Consider the following 15,648-nt stretch of genomic DNA (forward strand, 5'->3'; position numbering starts at 1 on the left):
TGATAACATCGGCATAGCTGATGTCAGAGCAGCAAGCTGGGATTTCTTTGGACCGTTGTTCCAGGTTTTGCTGGTGACACACAAAGGTGTGCTGAACAACTTCATGCACTGAGTGTAGTTGATAACCAGTTTACAAACCAAAGCTGTACTTGCTGCACATCAACTGGCTTTTGTCATTCAACAAAAGCTTTTCTCGTGGGGAGGTGTGGGTTGGAATCCCATCTCAAAGACCTATCTCAAGGGCTTTGGTCTTCTCTAATTGTGTTTTATCTGTGTGGGAAGTGCATTTCTACCAGTCTCATCTCCCACTTACTTGCCTGAGAGCAAGGTGAAGGTCGAACTATTGTTTTCTTGGAAAATCATGTCGCTGATGTAATATGCTCCATATTGCATTCCTTTGGTTTTTTGTTTGTTTCTTGGTGTTCAAGAAGAGGGTAGATGTGGCACTGAGTGACCTGGTTTAGTGGGCATGGTGGGGGTGGGTTGATGGTTGGACTGGATGATCTTAGTGGTCTTTTCCAATCTTAATGATTCTATGATTCTTCTACAAAAATCATGGAACACAACCAATTGCATTTCAGTCCATTTCAATCTATCTATGTCCATAATTATTGGATGAAACCCTTGAAGTAAGTATCTAAACAAAGTAAATGTTTTGCCTTACCATGCACGCTGTCTTCTTTCTGGCAATTCATATCTTTTTCTTCGTCTTTCACTTACTGGTTATATTGACAGTCCAATGACTTGAGCCTGAATTAATTAAACTGCTAAATGGCAAAAGATCACACCGACATATTCAGTTATCTTTTAGCATTTATCACTTTATTTGACAATCTGTAGGACTGACTGCTTTGTCTAAATGGCATATTCTGCAGGAGTGCCTTATTAAAAACAGCAGATAGGACTTGAATTTTTCCTGTGAAAGAGCACACAAATGACACAGTCAAGGAATAGCTACCAGTAATCCAGAAAGAACTTGACTGTAATGTCTCCTGACATAACTGCAGGTGAAAGGAATCGTTCTCCATTTCTCCCAGTGCAACCACTGAGGGACACGAAATAAAATCACCAGTTCAGCACTAAAGAAAAGTGGCTCTGCGAAAGGCTTGTGGCATCTCTTGCCACAGAACACTGTGGGAGATGAAAATGTAGCATAATATTGCATAGACACCTCAGAACGAAAAGCAATTATAGGTCACAAGATATTTGCAAAAACATCTTTTGTCTCCTAAATTTTGTGATGGCGACTTGGATGATATTTTTAGGAGAGCATATGTATCTGCTTTGCCCAACAGGGAAGAGCAGTCCTCAATTAGCATTGATATGGTGCTCTCCAGCTACTTTTGTGTGTGAGGAAGCTTCATTGTGAACCTCTGCTTCTTACATTTACTCTGTGAAGCAGCATTCCAAAGAGTTTCTTGCAGTGAGTCTCTGTATTCGTTCAGCTTAGAGTAACTTTTCCTGTCTTTAAACATGAATGCTCAGCAATCCATTTTGACCAGCAGAAATACACAGTATTTAAGTCTTTCTCTGTCTGAACTCAAAGCCCTTGTGTACAGTGTCATCCATGTTAATGTTGCAGTGTAACAACACATACGTGTTTCTGTGTTGGTGTATGCTTAACAAAATGATAGAGAATTGCAAATCACTGTGATGGGAGTCTTTGGGAAACAAATAGAGAGACCTGTTTTGAAAAGTTAAAGTAAACTTTATTAACGGTGCACTTCCTGTTAATTATTTGCCATTGCATGTTATGTATCGTTAGCTCCACAAATACAAAATTTTTATCCTAAAAGATGTGAAGTAGTTGTGAGTACGATCTACCATGGGATTCATGTAATATAAAGCACAGAATCGTAAAACTATTGAATCATAGAATGGCTAGGAATGGAAGGGACGTAAAGCTCATGTAATTCAAGCTCATCCTGCCATGGGCAGGTTTGCCAAGCACTAAACTGGGCATTAGATCAGATTGCCCAGGGCCCCATCCAGTCTGGCCTTGAACGCCTCCGGGGATGGGGCACCTACACATTCTGTGGGCAGCCTGTTCCTGCACCTCACCACCCTTTCAGTTAAATTTTTTTTCCCCTAAAATGTAATCTAAATCTCCTCATTTAGTTTAAAAACCATTCCTCGTTGTCCTGTCACTGCCTACCCATGTAAAAACTCTTTCCCCCCTCCTGTTTATAAGCTCCCTTTAAGTACTGGAAAGCTGCTGTGTTTCCCTAGGGCTTTATCTTCTGCTGGCTGAACAAGCCCATCTCCCTCAGCCCACCTCTGATATTTAAACATGGACAAATACAGTCTTGGTCACTGAGATCCAAGTGCTTAATCTTGTGAGGTCTTTGATGAGAGAAGTTAAAATTGTTATGACTCTTCCTTGATTCTTTTTTTTCCTCACATCTGTGGTGTTTTTGTGCTTCTCCCCAGCAGTGCGAAAGGAGAGTCTTAGTTGTTCCTGTTTTTGTCAGACATTTTTCTTCTCTTGGGCAGAATATTTATGTCTGTTGCACTCCCACATGCTCTACTTTTCCTTAGTATGTCAACTTTTTATCCCTTGTGTGCCTGCTGTTGTATTTTTTGCAGTTTTGGAGATCAAATTCCTCATTCTTCTGTAAGCACTGATATGGCATCCATGTTTTGAAGTACTTCTTCACTGGTTACAGTACAGTTCAGTATAATTATTAGTTTGCCCTAAACCCTGAAAGATTGATTACAAGCTGTTTGATACCCTTGAAATTTATATGTGTGTAAGCCTTTGCCTTGAATACATTAAGAATGGCTTTATAGTTGCTGTTCCTGATTGTTTTGAAACATCCTAATAGACCCTGGACTTGTTTTAATTCATATATTAAAATTTATTCTGTTCAAAATCGTTGTTTATGCCTACACAGCTCTAAGGCAGATTTTCACCTTAAGGATTGAGTTCCAGTCAGTTAGGGCTTTACCTTCAAAAGCTGTCAACATAACTAGCCAGTCTTGGCTCCCCATCAATCTTGTGAAAGGGTTTTGCATGTGGATGCAGGGTAAATTTCAGGTGATTTGAGGGGCACTGTATCAATTGATCTTGCTAATGTGGACAAAGCCTAATGGATATAAAGCTTGCAATTTGTCTTCTTTTAGAATGGTATTGACTATAAATCTTATAAAAACCTAATACTTCTCTATCAAACAGAAGAAAAGTGTGAATGGAAGGCACAAGTTGCAGTGCTTACAAGTCCTAGGAGTTCCGTCATTTTCAATGTTTAGAATCACAAACTGACAGAATCATTAAGATTATATAGAAGACCACTAAGATCATCTAGCGTAACCGCTGACCCCACTAAACCACGTCACTCAGTGCCACATCTACCCTTCTCTTGAACACCTCCAGGGATGGTGACTCCACCACTTCCCTAGGCAGCTTGTTCTACTGCACTGTCACTCTGAGAAGTTTTTCCTGGTATCTAACCAGACCCTTCCCTGGTTCAAGGTAATGCCATTAGCTTTCATCCTATTGTTAGTTACACTGGAGTAGAGGCCGACCTCCACCTCACCACAGCCTCCTTTCAGGGAGGTTTAGAGAGCGATAAGCTCTCCCCTGTGCTCCTCTCCTCCAGACTGAACAGTCCCAGTTCCATCATCCATTCCCACAAGATTTGTGCTCCAGACCCTTCACAGCTTAGTTTCTGTTCTCTCAACATTTTCCAGGGCCTCGGTGTCTTTCTTGTAGTAAGGGGCCAAAAATGGATCACAAGTTGCAGTGCATATTTAGGTCTGTTGCACTCTCCCACATGCTCTACTTAGTATATCAACTTTTTATCACTTGTGTGCCTGCTCTTGTATTTTTTGCAGTTTTGGAGATCACAGTCCTCATTCTTCTGTAAGCAGAAGTTGCAGTGCAACCTGAAGTGCAGCCCCATCAGAGCTGAGTACAGGAGGATGGTCACCTCCCTGCTTCTGCTGGCTGCTGTATTTCTGATACAAGTCAGGATGCCACTGGCCTGTTTGTCCACCTGGACATGCTCCTGGCTCATGTTCAGGTGATGGTGAACCAACAACCCCAGATCCTTTTCTCTGTACAACCTTCCAGCCACACTGCCCCCTGCCTGTAGCATTGCCTGGTTTTGTTGTGGCCAAAGTGCAGAGCCTGGCACTTGATCTTGTTGAACTTTATTCTGTTGGCCTCTGTCCATTTTTCCAGCCTGACCAGATCTCTCTGCAAGTCCTTCTTACTGTCAGGGGATCAACACTAATTCCTGACTTGGTGTTGTCAGCAAACTTACTGAGGGTGCGCTCAACACCCTCATCCAGGTCATCAGTAAAGATACTGAACAGAACAGGCCCCATTACTGACTCTTGGGGACCACCATTTGTGATCAGTTGCCAGCAGGATTTAGCTCCATTCACCACCACTCTCTGGACGCAGCCCTCCAGCCAGCTCATTACCCAGCCAAGAGTGTACCCATCCAAGCCACGGGCTGCCAGCTTCTGCAGGAGAATACCGTGGGAGACAGTGTCAAAGGCTTTGCTGAAGTCTAGGTAGACCACATCAAAAGCCTTTCCCTCATCCACCAGACAGGTCAGTAGATCATAGAAGAACATCAGTTCATCAGGCAGAACCTGACCTCTGGTTGTCCCACACATGCTGTGTGATCTTACTCAAGATGATCTGTTTCATAAGCTTTCCTGGCATGGAAGTCATGTTGATGAGCCTGTAGTTCCTCTATTTATTTGTTCTAAGAAAAATTACTTTGCTACCAATGCAAAAACTGATGTAGAAAAAAAAAAAAGAAAATCTCTATAAATATTGAATCAGATCTTCAGAGCACTGAGCCTTTTTCAAAGTCAAGAATGGCTCTGCCAGGTAGAAATAACCTAAATTTATTCCCTTAGCTGCCCTCCGAAGCCAATGAACTTCATTATGGATACAGCCTTCTGTCTGTTGCCATCTATATTGCTAATTCTTTGGGTAGTTGCTTTCTTAAGAAGCACATGAGTGTAAACAGTCTTTAATAAAAGGCTGTAATTTGATCTATAGTTAGGGTGAGGACACAGGTACAGATAGGGAGATGAGAGCAGCTCAGCAGGAAGGTACCTTGGGATGCTGGTGGCAGCAGCTCAGCACGAGCCAGCAGTGTGCCCTGGCAGAAATGGGGTGCATTAAACACAGCACAGCCAGCCGAAGAGATTCTCCTGCTGTATTTAGCACCTTGAGTACTGCGTGCAGTTCTGGTCTCCACAACATAAAAAGGATGGTGAGATACTTGAAAACATCCAGAGGGGTCAGCAAAGCTGGTGGCAGGGCTGGAAGGCATGTACTGCATGGAGGGGACACTTGGGCTGTTTAGTTTGGTGGAGGTGAGGCTGAGAGGTGCCCTCATTGATCTCTTCAGCTTTCTGAGGAGGGATGTGCTGGTCTTCTGCCTGGTAAGCAGTGATATGACACACAGGATGGCACAGAGCTGTGCCAGGGGAGGTTCAGATCGGACATCTGGAAAAAAAGATTCTTTACTGTGAGTGTGATCAGAGAATGGAACGGCCTCTTTAGGAGGGTGTTTATGCCCCATGCCTGTCAGTGTTCAAGAGGAGTTTGGATAATACCTTTAATTGTATGCTTTAACTTTTCATTAGCTCCAGAGTGATCAGGCTGTTGGAATTGATGATGTCTATAGATCCCTTCTAACTCAACTATTCTAATTATTCTAATTCTAATCCTAATTAATTCTAATTCTAATTTTACGATATTAGATGTTGATGACAGAAGTAGCAGGAAAGCTCCAGGGTTGGCCCTCAGGGAAAACATACTTAAGCAGAAAGATGCTGCAGAATCAAGGAGTAAGGGAAGAAATAATGAAATACAGCCTGTGAATGTCAAGATCAGAAGAAATAGGAGTAGGGGAGGTGCTCAGGGCACTGGAGCAAAACGTGTGCTGGAACAAGTGTATCCCGAAGAACAGCTACCCAGGTAGAAGACTCATGCTGGAGCAAGGAGAAGAAATATGTGATTTATTTTAAAAAGACAGCATCTTACAGGTCTTAGAAACCAAGCATCATTGAAAAAATGTAAATGTAAACTGTACTTCTAGGAGATAAAATGTTGCTGGCACATAAAGTTCTGTGCTCAGTTTGGTATAATAACTATAGGGGGAAAAAAAGCAAGTTCTTGTAAGGAACATAAAAGGAAGAAATCATAATGCATTACAATTTTGGCTTCAGGGAAAACTGACTGACATAAAGGAATATGTGTGCTGGAAACAAGCCCAGAGAAGATATGCAAGAGTTAAACAAATATATAAATGACACACAGGAACAAAACCTGAATGTTTTTTATTATAATTTTAGGAATGGTTTTTCTTTTGCTCCTCCCTTCCCCTCCTCTCCCCCCCTTTCCTGTTACTCCTACTCCTACTCCTACTCCCTCTATTATTTTTCTCCAGTGCTTTCCTATTTTCTATTCAGTATTGAAATAAGAACTATTAAAAGGACAGATCCTTGTATTTCCTTGGTTGTATTTGCTGCCCATTCTAATTTATTTCTAAAAGCCAGACATAAAAAATCTTAATTATCTTGCTAGTAGAAAAGGTAGATCTGACTAGTTGAACTTAAGAGACTGTAGCTGTTGATTTAACCATTTCTTTGTTTTCATAATACAGTTGTTTTATCAGTTTTAATAATAGTGTTATCGCTGTTTAAATATGAATGCTTCATTCTGGCTTTACAGTTAATTTGATATAATGTCTGTGTTGAACGAACTCCTATTACATTAGGTGAAATTAAAGTTTTCAATGAAAATTAAAGTTTTCTGAACCATTCCAAATGAGAGTTGGCATTGCAGAGCAGTTCTTTCACTTGTTTTCTCCAGAGAAGCTAAGGCAGATCACACCTTAGTAGGTATCAGCTTATCGTCCTTAACTTAATTTGTAACACACTGAGTTATATTGGCTAAGATTTTTTTCCACTGCACTGTGTGAACATTTCTCAAAGGTATCAAAGGTATTCCGGATTAAGAAAAACACACATTTTCAGTCTTTTGAATGTAAATTAATAGAAAGTGCAAGGAAAAAATAACATCACATACGTTTATGTAAAATAAGGGTAGGAATGATAGGAGACTCAAAATCATGAAGATATGTTATGGAAGTTAGAAAGGTTTCTAAAAATATATGTTCAATAAGATGTCAGATATTTTTGGAGTGCAGAGGAGAGTCAACCTGGATCTTGGAAAATGAGACCCTGTTGCAGTGCTTACTTAACCTGATAGAAGTGTGTGGGGGGGTTATGTTCCACATGCAGACTAGCATTCGCTAAGCAAAGAACTGAGCTCTGGCATCATTTTGATGTTTTTGGTTCATTCTCCCAGTTGTATTTCAAAGACATTGATAAAAACGCACTCTTCTCCAGGCTGACTAGTACCATCCCTCTCAGGCTCTTGTATCTTAGATTCTGTGGTCTCTTCACAGTCTTGCTCCTTTAATTCCATGCCCCTTTGGCACTGGGTGACATAGCACTCCAGACACGGTCTCATCAGTGCTTTAGAAGAGGGGCCTTGGGGCCAAATGGCAGATTCTTTGTATGCAGGTCCTTTTGAAGTGCTCAATGCTATGAAAACCTATTATTGCCTGTAGGATTCTGACAGAAGTACTGGAGTAGATAACCGGTGATTGGATTGCAGCTAGACTCTGTACTGTGGATCATAACCCCTTGAGTCTAGCAGTTGAGCCAGGTTTCAGTTTACTTCACTAGTTCTCAAATCTGTGCTTCCCCATTTGTCTGTGTGGATGTTATCTGAGACAGTTACCTGAAGCATTGCTGAAGTCATGACAAATGATATGTACTGCTCTTCCTTTGCCCACTTGGCTAGATATCTTTTTGGACAGGGCAGTCAGTTTGGACAGGCATGGTTATTCCTCACCAACCCAACCGGTCTACTCCCAGTCTACTTCTTCCAAGTGACTGGAAATGGTTTCCAGGATCTATTGCTGTATGACCTTTTTTCCCTCTTGAGCTGAGGCTGATGGACCTGCAAACCCCCTGATCCTCTTTGCTCTTCTTGAAGACAGGATTAGCTCTTCTTGTCATCTAGTTCTCAGGAACTGAGACCACTGTGACCCTTCATTGAAAGTGGCCTATCAGTGGCATTAGCTACCTCCCTTTGCACTCATGGGTGCACATCAAGTTTGCTTAAATATTTCCTATCTAGCTCCAATGAATGTGAGTTGTCTTTGCTGCAGACTTTCCTTCTGTTCAGTCTCAGAGGCCTGGGATTTCTGAAGGCAGATCTTACTAGTAAAGGCTGGGCAAAGAAAACATCAACGCATCAACTAGATGTATCTTATCCACCAGTCCCCCTTGTCACCAGGCTCCCTACTTCATACAGCTGCAAAGCATTGCTTTTTCTAGTTTTCTTTTTGTTGCTTTGTTTCTTTCAAAGCTCTTCTCTTTGCCTTTCATGTTCCTGACCAGTTTCAACACCAAATGGGTTTTGGTTTTTCTATTCCATATCAGAGGGCTGGAGCACCTCTCATGTGAAGAAAAGTTGAGGGACTGAGCTTGTTTAGCTCAGAGAAGGGAGACCTCATTGTGGCCTTCCAATGCTTGACAGGAGTGTATAAACAGGAGGGGGAATGGCTGTTTGCATGGGTTGATAGTCATAGGTCAAGGGGGGATGGTTTTAAACTGAGACAGGGGAGGTTTAGGTTGGATGTTAGGAGGAAGTTTTTCACCCAGAGGGTGGTGACGCACTGGAACAGGTTGCCCAAGGAGGCTGTGGGTGCCCCATCCCTGCAGGCATTCAAGGCCAGGCTGGATGTGGCTCTGGGAAGCCTGGGCTGCTGGTTGGTGACCCTGCACATAGCAGGGGGTTGAAACTAGATGAGCACTGTCGTCCTTTTCAACCCAGGACACTCTGTCATTCTTCAGTTCTGTAGGGAATTATGTGAGGGTAACTTTCAAGGGTTTGTATCATTTCTAATTGAACACAGTTTACCTTGAAAGCCAAATTGAAAGAAGGATCACGTGCTCAACTTACAAGTCTGCTATTACTGCTTTATTTATCAGTAATATGTGTGGAGGCATACTTCTTCTGTGCAGCTGTTGATCAGTTTAGGCATTATTTTCCTTTTTTTTTAACATGATTCTCAGTCTTTCTGAATTTGACTTTCCCTTAAGGAGAAGGAGAAAATTAGGGTTAGGATTTTTGTTATACAGGAATCATGGCTGGTTACCTAGTTTACTGCAGTTGTGTTGACTGGGAAGAGAGACCAGGCCACATTTTTGGAAGAGATTTGAGCAGTATTATTATTTCTCAAAACCTGCCTATGAAGTCCTAATTTTAGCCATCCTCTTTTCAAGGATTATTAAAATCTAGGGCACACTGAAGTATCTGAACAGCAGTAGCATATTCTGAAACCTCTCCCTAACTGTGGGTTGCTTGATATTTGTTCCTTAGAAACTAGTCTTGTGGTTTCTATGTAGCAGTGAGGAAAATTCAGTTTCTTTTATGCTGGTTGCAGGATTAAGGTCTAAATATTTGCATTAGTCTTGTAAGCATTGCCATGTAACACAAATAAATGAATGCATTCTTGAAAATTAAATGCTGTGTTGCATCTAATTCATTTGGAATCATTTACAGTCCCTAGATTTTATGCTGATTGCTTTTTGAGTTTAATTAATTTACATAGCTATTTGAGTTTCATATTTCTTGATAAAGTATACAGCAAGAAGCTAAGAAAAGTAGTGGAAAAGCTTCATTTGGTGTGAGACAACTTTAAAAGGTCTGCCTAGAGACAAGGAATGACATAGAATGAAGTTTTTCATCAGTAGGCCATCTCAAATGTGAAAAGTCAACTCAGAACTGTTTATTGGGATTTTTGTGAGTGTGTTTTTTGTCTTAATATTTTAGAGGTTGACTTAAACACAACGAGCGTATGGATCTTTAAAGAAAGCTCTATCTTTTTCCCATTATCTGTAAAGGCTGATGAGTCTTTATAACTTAAGAGAAATGTTTCAGCTTAAGAGAATACGTTTTAACAGATCAGTTTATGGACAAAAAAAGAACAAGTTTTAAAATTTAGGTTAAAGTAATGTTCTGATGGTAGAAAAAGTATTCAAATGATGGTAGAAACATATCCAAAACTAATGGATGCCAGTCTAAGTTATTATTCTGTTTCTCTTGTTTTCATGAAGAGAAGTCCTTGCATATGTCTGAATTGTATGGCCAAATTGATATTACTGCTTTTATACCCTTTGGAGATTTTAAGCCACCATTCACACTACGAAAAAGAGCTGTGGGTGTAGGTAGGTGCATGGCTGTATTTTATGCTTGTGTGTGTGCATGATGTATCATGCAGTTTTGCATTCAGAAGAGTAGCATGCCTGCAAAATCATCGTCAGTCAGAATTTACAAAAGGAAAACAATAAATGTTTAGGAAAACTCTAGTAACAACTGCATGCTTTCATGTGGTCCTTATTAAGCGACTACTTAGCCGTGAATCTTACATGGCAAGCTACTTTCCACTTTGAAAAACTGCTGTGCTAGTTGTTTGTGTGAGTTTCACTGACTTCAACAATCTTGTTTCGAAGTCATGAAAGCACTTTTCTACAAGATTAGATTATTTTTCCTATGCATTTGCTAAAACATTTATAAAGAAAATGGCAGATCATGCCATCAAGCACAACATATTTGTTACGTAAATTCTCCATTATTTTCATTGTAACTGACCTTTCTTCTCCAACTGTAAGTTGATGCAATTTCTTATGCTAACCAGCTTGTTATTAAACTTTGCATACATGAGATGATACTTGTAGGGGGTATTTTCTGTCAACATGTCACTTCTAGTCTCTGGGTCCTTTAGACACGGGGTGATTTAAGTGATCTCTAATTAAAAGCCAGAATTAAGGCCTTAAAATGCAGAAGAGAAGACTATGAATGAAGGTATGACTGGTTCTGCACTGAAATGCCCTTCTGGAAGCTATCTTGCAATGTCTTTTTAATAAAAACCAGTAGCTTGGTATATTACACTGTATTCTATTGGAAGTTGCTAATGACTTAATTGCTTAATATTTTCTGCTGATCATCCTGTTAACATTCTCAGTTGCTGCTTAGAGAGATATTTGCATTTATTATTGACTTCCAATTTAATATTAATTGGTAACAGAGCTGATCAAAATCATATCAAGGCAAGACCACTCATATCTCAGTGCAATGCTGTGTTGCTATGGTAACTTGAGAGGAATTGAGGTTTTCATCATTACCAAAGCCTAGTGAAATTGCGGGTATTATATATTGTTCAATTTACACACACACACTAACACACTCATAGCCATGCACATGCATGTGCACAGAAAACATCTACATGCAAGAATTACTGTCTGTGATGTATAATGAAGACACTACAACTTCTTGTATCTTTCCTGAGCCACTGTCTGTTGCTGCAAAAATAGGCAATTGGCATTTTATGTGTCTTACCAAGAAAGTCTTAAGTAATTCTTCAGGCCATCACATGTTGAAGCAGTTAATAAAACAGATCTTGGTGTTGAAAAAGTATGAGTGATCTAAGGATCAGGAAGAAAGATATGCCTGAAATGTAAGCTTCTATATATGTGTTACTACAGCTCACTTCTTTCTCTTCTCTCTGCTCCTCCATAAGACACTGATGGGTTGGATAGGAGCTCATCTGTGGTCACTCTTGCACTACCTGTCAGAGTAGGTGGTTTCCAGTGAGCCATGTACAACAGTCAGTTCAACTTCAGCTGTTAACTTAGAAAGATGCATGTAAGAGTGGTGTATGTAAATAATGGGAAGGAAAGCAAATAAAATGACTGTATGACGTCCCTCCCCCAAAAAGTCTACCATCAACATCATCAGAACCTAAGGCAATGCAGTGGTAAGATAAATAATAATAAATTTTAAAAGTTGCCTTAAGTTTGCAAGCTTTTTTTTTCTTGTTATTATACCTTTTTATCACTTATCAGCTTCAGTTAATCTCATTAGTATGCCATCATTTACGGTGATACGAATGTCAAGCTGTCCTAAGTGTCCAAATGGGCTTTTTTGAGTGAAAAGACCTGAAATTTCCACATAGAACTCCGTGAAAATATAAAAGTCAGAAAGTTCTTAAATTGTATTGAAATGACTGTATTTTATTATATTTGTCATCTTATTGCTGTACGCTCTTTAAATATATATGCATTTAATAAATAATAGGAAAATAACAGAAAATTAATTTCCCTAGGAGTGCATTCTAAAACAGCTGTATAACTGATAGATGCACAGTACAGTAACTGTATGGTCAGATGGTTCACAAAGTGCCAAGTTTTAAGCATAAATATACATTGTATTATGATTAATTGTGCCTGATCCCTTTGAGGGCGGAAAATGAAGGTGTTTGTAAACTTGGGGGAAACAGAGGCTGTGTGTTAAATTTCTTTAATGCATATATTTTTATTAATACTATTTAGAGCTTTATTTGAATCTGAGTTGCATAAATAAAAGAAACCTTGAAAGAAGAAGTGGGTTAGAACTTGGAAATATCTGTGCTATAAATTTGCTCTAAATAGATTACAGAACGGTGTTAATTGCTTTCACACATTCTCACAAGCATAAAGGGAGTACATATGGTACAGGAAATTAAATTCCCCAAATTCTACCCATGATCTTGTATCCAGTATTGATTTTATTTCATTGCAGTTGCACATTCTGCACCATTTGACTTCAGTGGAGCTGATTCTAATTCAGTCTGGTGATAGCTATCATACTGTATATTTAGGTCTGTATTACAAGTTACTACCTTTCTTTTTCTTACACTTAAAATGCATTCAGTCTCATAAAACACCTGTCTTTCCTTAAAAAAAGCCATACCACCAAACATCAAGACATTGGAACATGGCTTTCAATGAACATGAAATATGGTTTTTGAGTGTGATGATTTTAAGACAAATAGGTAAATGATAGCTGATATCACAGGGTCCGACAAGTCATGACTTTTTGTATGTTTTCTAACAAGCTCTACCTAGTTCCTTCTCTATGGATCTACAGATTCACCTTGTATCCAAATCTACTCTAAATCCCGTGCTTTACATACCATGGATGCATGCCCATTCTTCTCCTTGTCACATTTAAAACTGGTTTTTCTCAGCTCCTTTGGTAGAGCAGTAAATAACCATTGATGACATCATTTTTAGGCCTGGAGCATCCAGTACAGCCCCGTAGTTATGTTTACAAGTCAGTTCTACACAGAATAAATGTTAATTATCGGTATGTTTTAGTTATAAATACTTGTACACAGTAGTATATCATGCTACTTGTACAAGCTAGGCAAAAGAAATACCTTATTCTGTATGTAGTCTATTATTTCATTGACTGTGATTTAAGTGATTTAATTATGCATGTTGATAGAGCTTTCTGTTGAGCAAATGCAGGAGGTAATAGTGCTGAGAACAGTGCTTCCTCCAGCAGCTGCTACTGCTCTTTTATTTTAGAACTAACTGTGTTTGTACATGAACTTATTACATCATTGTGACTTCAAAAGTTCATGTAGATGTTTGGAATGGGTGATTTTCTTTGTATCTTCAGATTACATTGAAAAAAAAAATCCAATTTGTAATGTCCGCATGTTCTATCTGTATTATAATTAAAGTGTTTCTTTCATTTTAAGGACTTTCATTATATGGGCTGTGAGCAAAAGCGCACAGATTATTTGAATTTTTAAGATCCCTCACTTAAAATTACATTTTTCTTTGCATTTTCTTTGCTACAGTTCGACTTGTCTTTGATAATTTCTTTTATCAGCCCTGTAGGAATAGTGCTTGCAGGGATCTCAGAGCAAATAAGCTAGGCTATGACAAATGTTAAAAACATCAACTTGGAATGGCAAAGCCCATGATTTCGTGGAGCCAGGTAGATTACATCAGTCTTTCTTCACATATCCACCGACACAGCTGTGTCATCAGGCAGGACCAGCCCTTGGCGAAGCCATGCTGGTTCTCCCATATCCCCCATCTCTCTTACATGAACCTTAGCAGAGCTCCCAGGGTGATCTGCTCCATGATCTTCCCTGGCACCAAGGTGAGGCTGACAGGCTGGTAGTTCCCTGGGTCAGCCTTTCTACCCTTCTCTAAAATGGGTACAACATTGCCTTTCTTCCAGCACCAGGGACTTCACCAAGGGGAAATACGTGGCTATCCAGCCCTTCACTCTTCCTCTCCTCTCCCTTTTCTCTCCCTCTCCTGTCCCTTTTCTTTCTTTCTTTTTTTTTTTTTTTCTTGAGTCTATTCATTAAGATTTGTAGAAAGCAGATGCAGTTCTGTTTAATGCATGCAGACTTCATTGCTTATTGAACTATTTTCATTACTTTGAATTTTGAAAAGCTTAAGCTGTTAATGGATTTTGGATGGAATGATAAAAAGAATCTCAGACTCTTCACTATTTCCTAGTAATTACTAATTCTGCTTCCAGAAGGAGGTTTAATGCTTCTCCCTAAAATTAACCATGCATGCCTTTTAGAATGTGTATTTAAAGGAACTCCTGCTGCTATGGTAGAATTTTATTTTGTAGAATTCTTGTAAACATGCAGGAATTAACTTGTACATCTGCTTTGTGCAGTATAAATTTTCTGTTATATACCCATACGTGTACGTGTGCACTCACAGACATGCAGTATGCCATCCACCAGCTCAGAGCATGTGTCTTCCCTACACTTTTATTGGCTAATAATTTAGCCATATGCAGTAGTAGCCTTTAACAGAACCATGACTTTGGTCCTTAAATGCCATATTTAGAGTTTTAGGTTTGCATAAGCTCCAAAGTTGTCTTTTAGTTGTTGTGTACTACACAAAAATCCCTAGTTTCTCTCAATCCAGACACATCAGCAGACATTACCATGAGCAATGGCTTAGCATAGATTATTTGACTTTACACTGGAGTGGACTGGGAGAACTTCTATTGCAAGGGAGAAATTAATAGGTAACAACAAAAAGCTAAAGCTTATCTGTAGAACAGACAATCCTTATTTAGTTATAACTACTGAGTGATCTCCTCTAGGAAAGAAGAAAAAAGGTACTAGTGATGTGAACTGAGATGAGGCGGCTTACTGCTGAGCTGTTGAGTTTCTATTTTCCTGTCTGTGGTACTCACAGATTCTTAGTAAACTAATCTAAATTACTAATCTAGTAGAAAACTATCCCAGGAAAACAAAATAAAAGAAGAAAGCAAAGTATTGTATTCCACTGATTTAATACAGGGTCAGATGAAAACAGAACCTGGTGGCAGCAGGACTTGTGCTGAAGCAAGCAGAATGAAAGGGGAGAAAACTTGGGAAAAAACAGCTTCATCTGAAGGAGAATTTAAACTTGTCACTGCTCAACAGTGTTTATTTGTGATGGAGTGATGGTCTGGTGTAGCCAGCTATCCTGGTTCTGTCCCCTCCCAGCTCCTGGTGCCCCTTCAGCAGACAGGACAGGATGAGAAGCTGAAAAACTCTGTGCAGCAACAACTAAAACATCGTTATGTTATTGATGTTGGTTTTTTCTCCTGGAGACACAGCAGCACAACACGCACTATGAAGGAAATCAGCTCTGACCCAGCTGAAATCAGAATGTCAGTGCATTGCTCAGTAAATGTCTTTACATTTAAGGACAAGCATGTTTTATATTCCCCAACACAGCCTT

This window comes from Excalfactoria chinensis, chromosome 8 (assembly GCF_039878825.1).
Source record: "Excalfactoria chinensis isolate bCotChi1 chromosome 8, bCotChi1.hap2, whole genome shotgun sequence".
In the NCBI taxonomy this organism is placed as follows: domain Eukaryota; kingdom Metazoa; phylum Chordata; class Aves; order Galliformes; family Phasianidae; genus Excalfactoria; species Excalfactoria chinensis.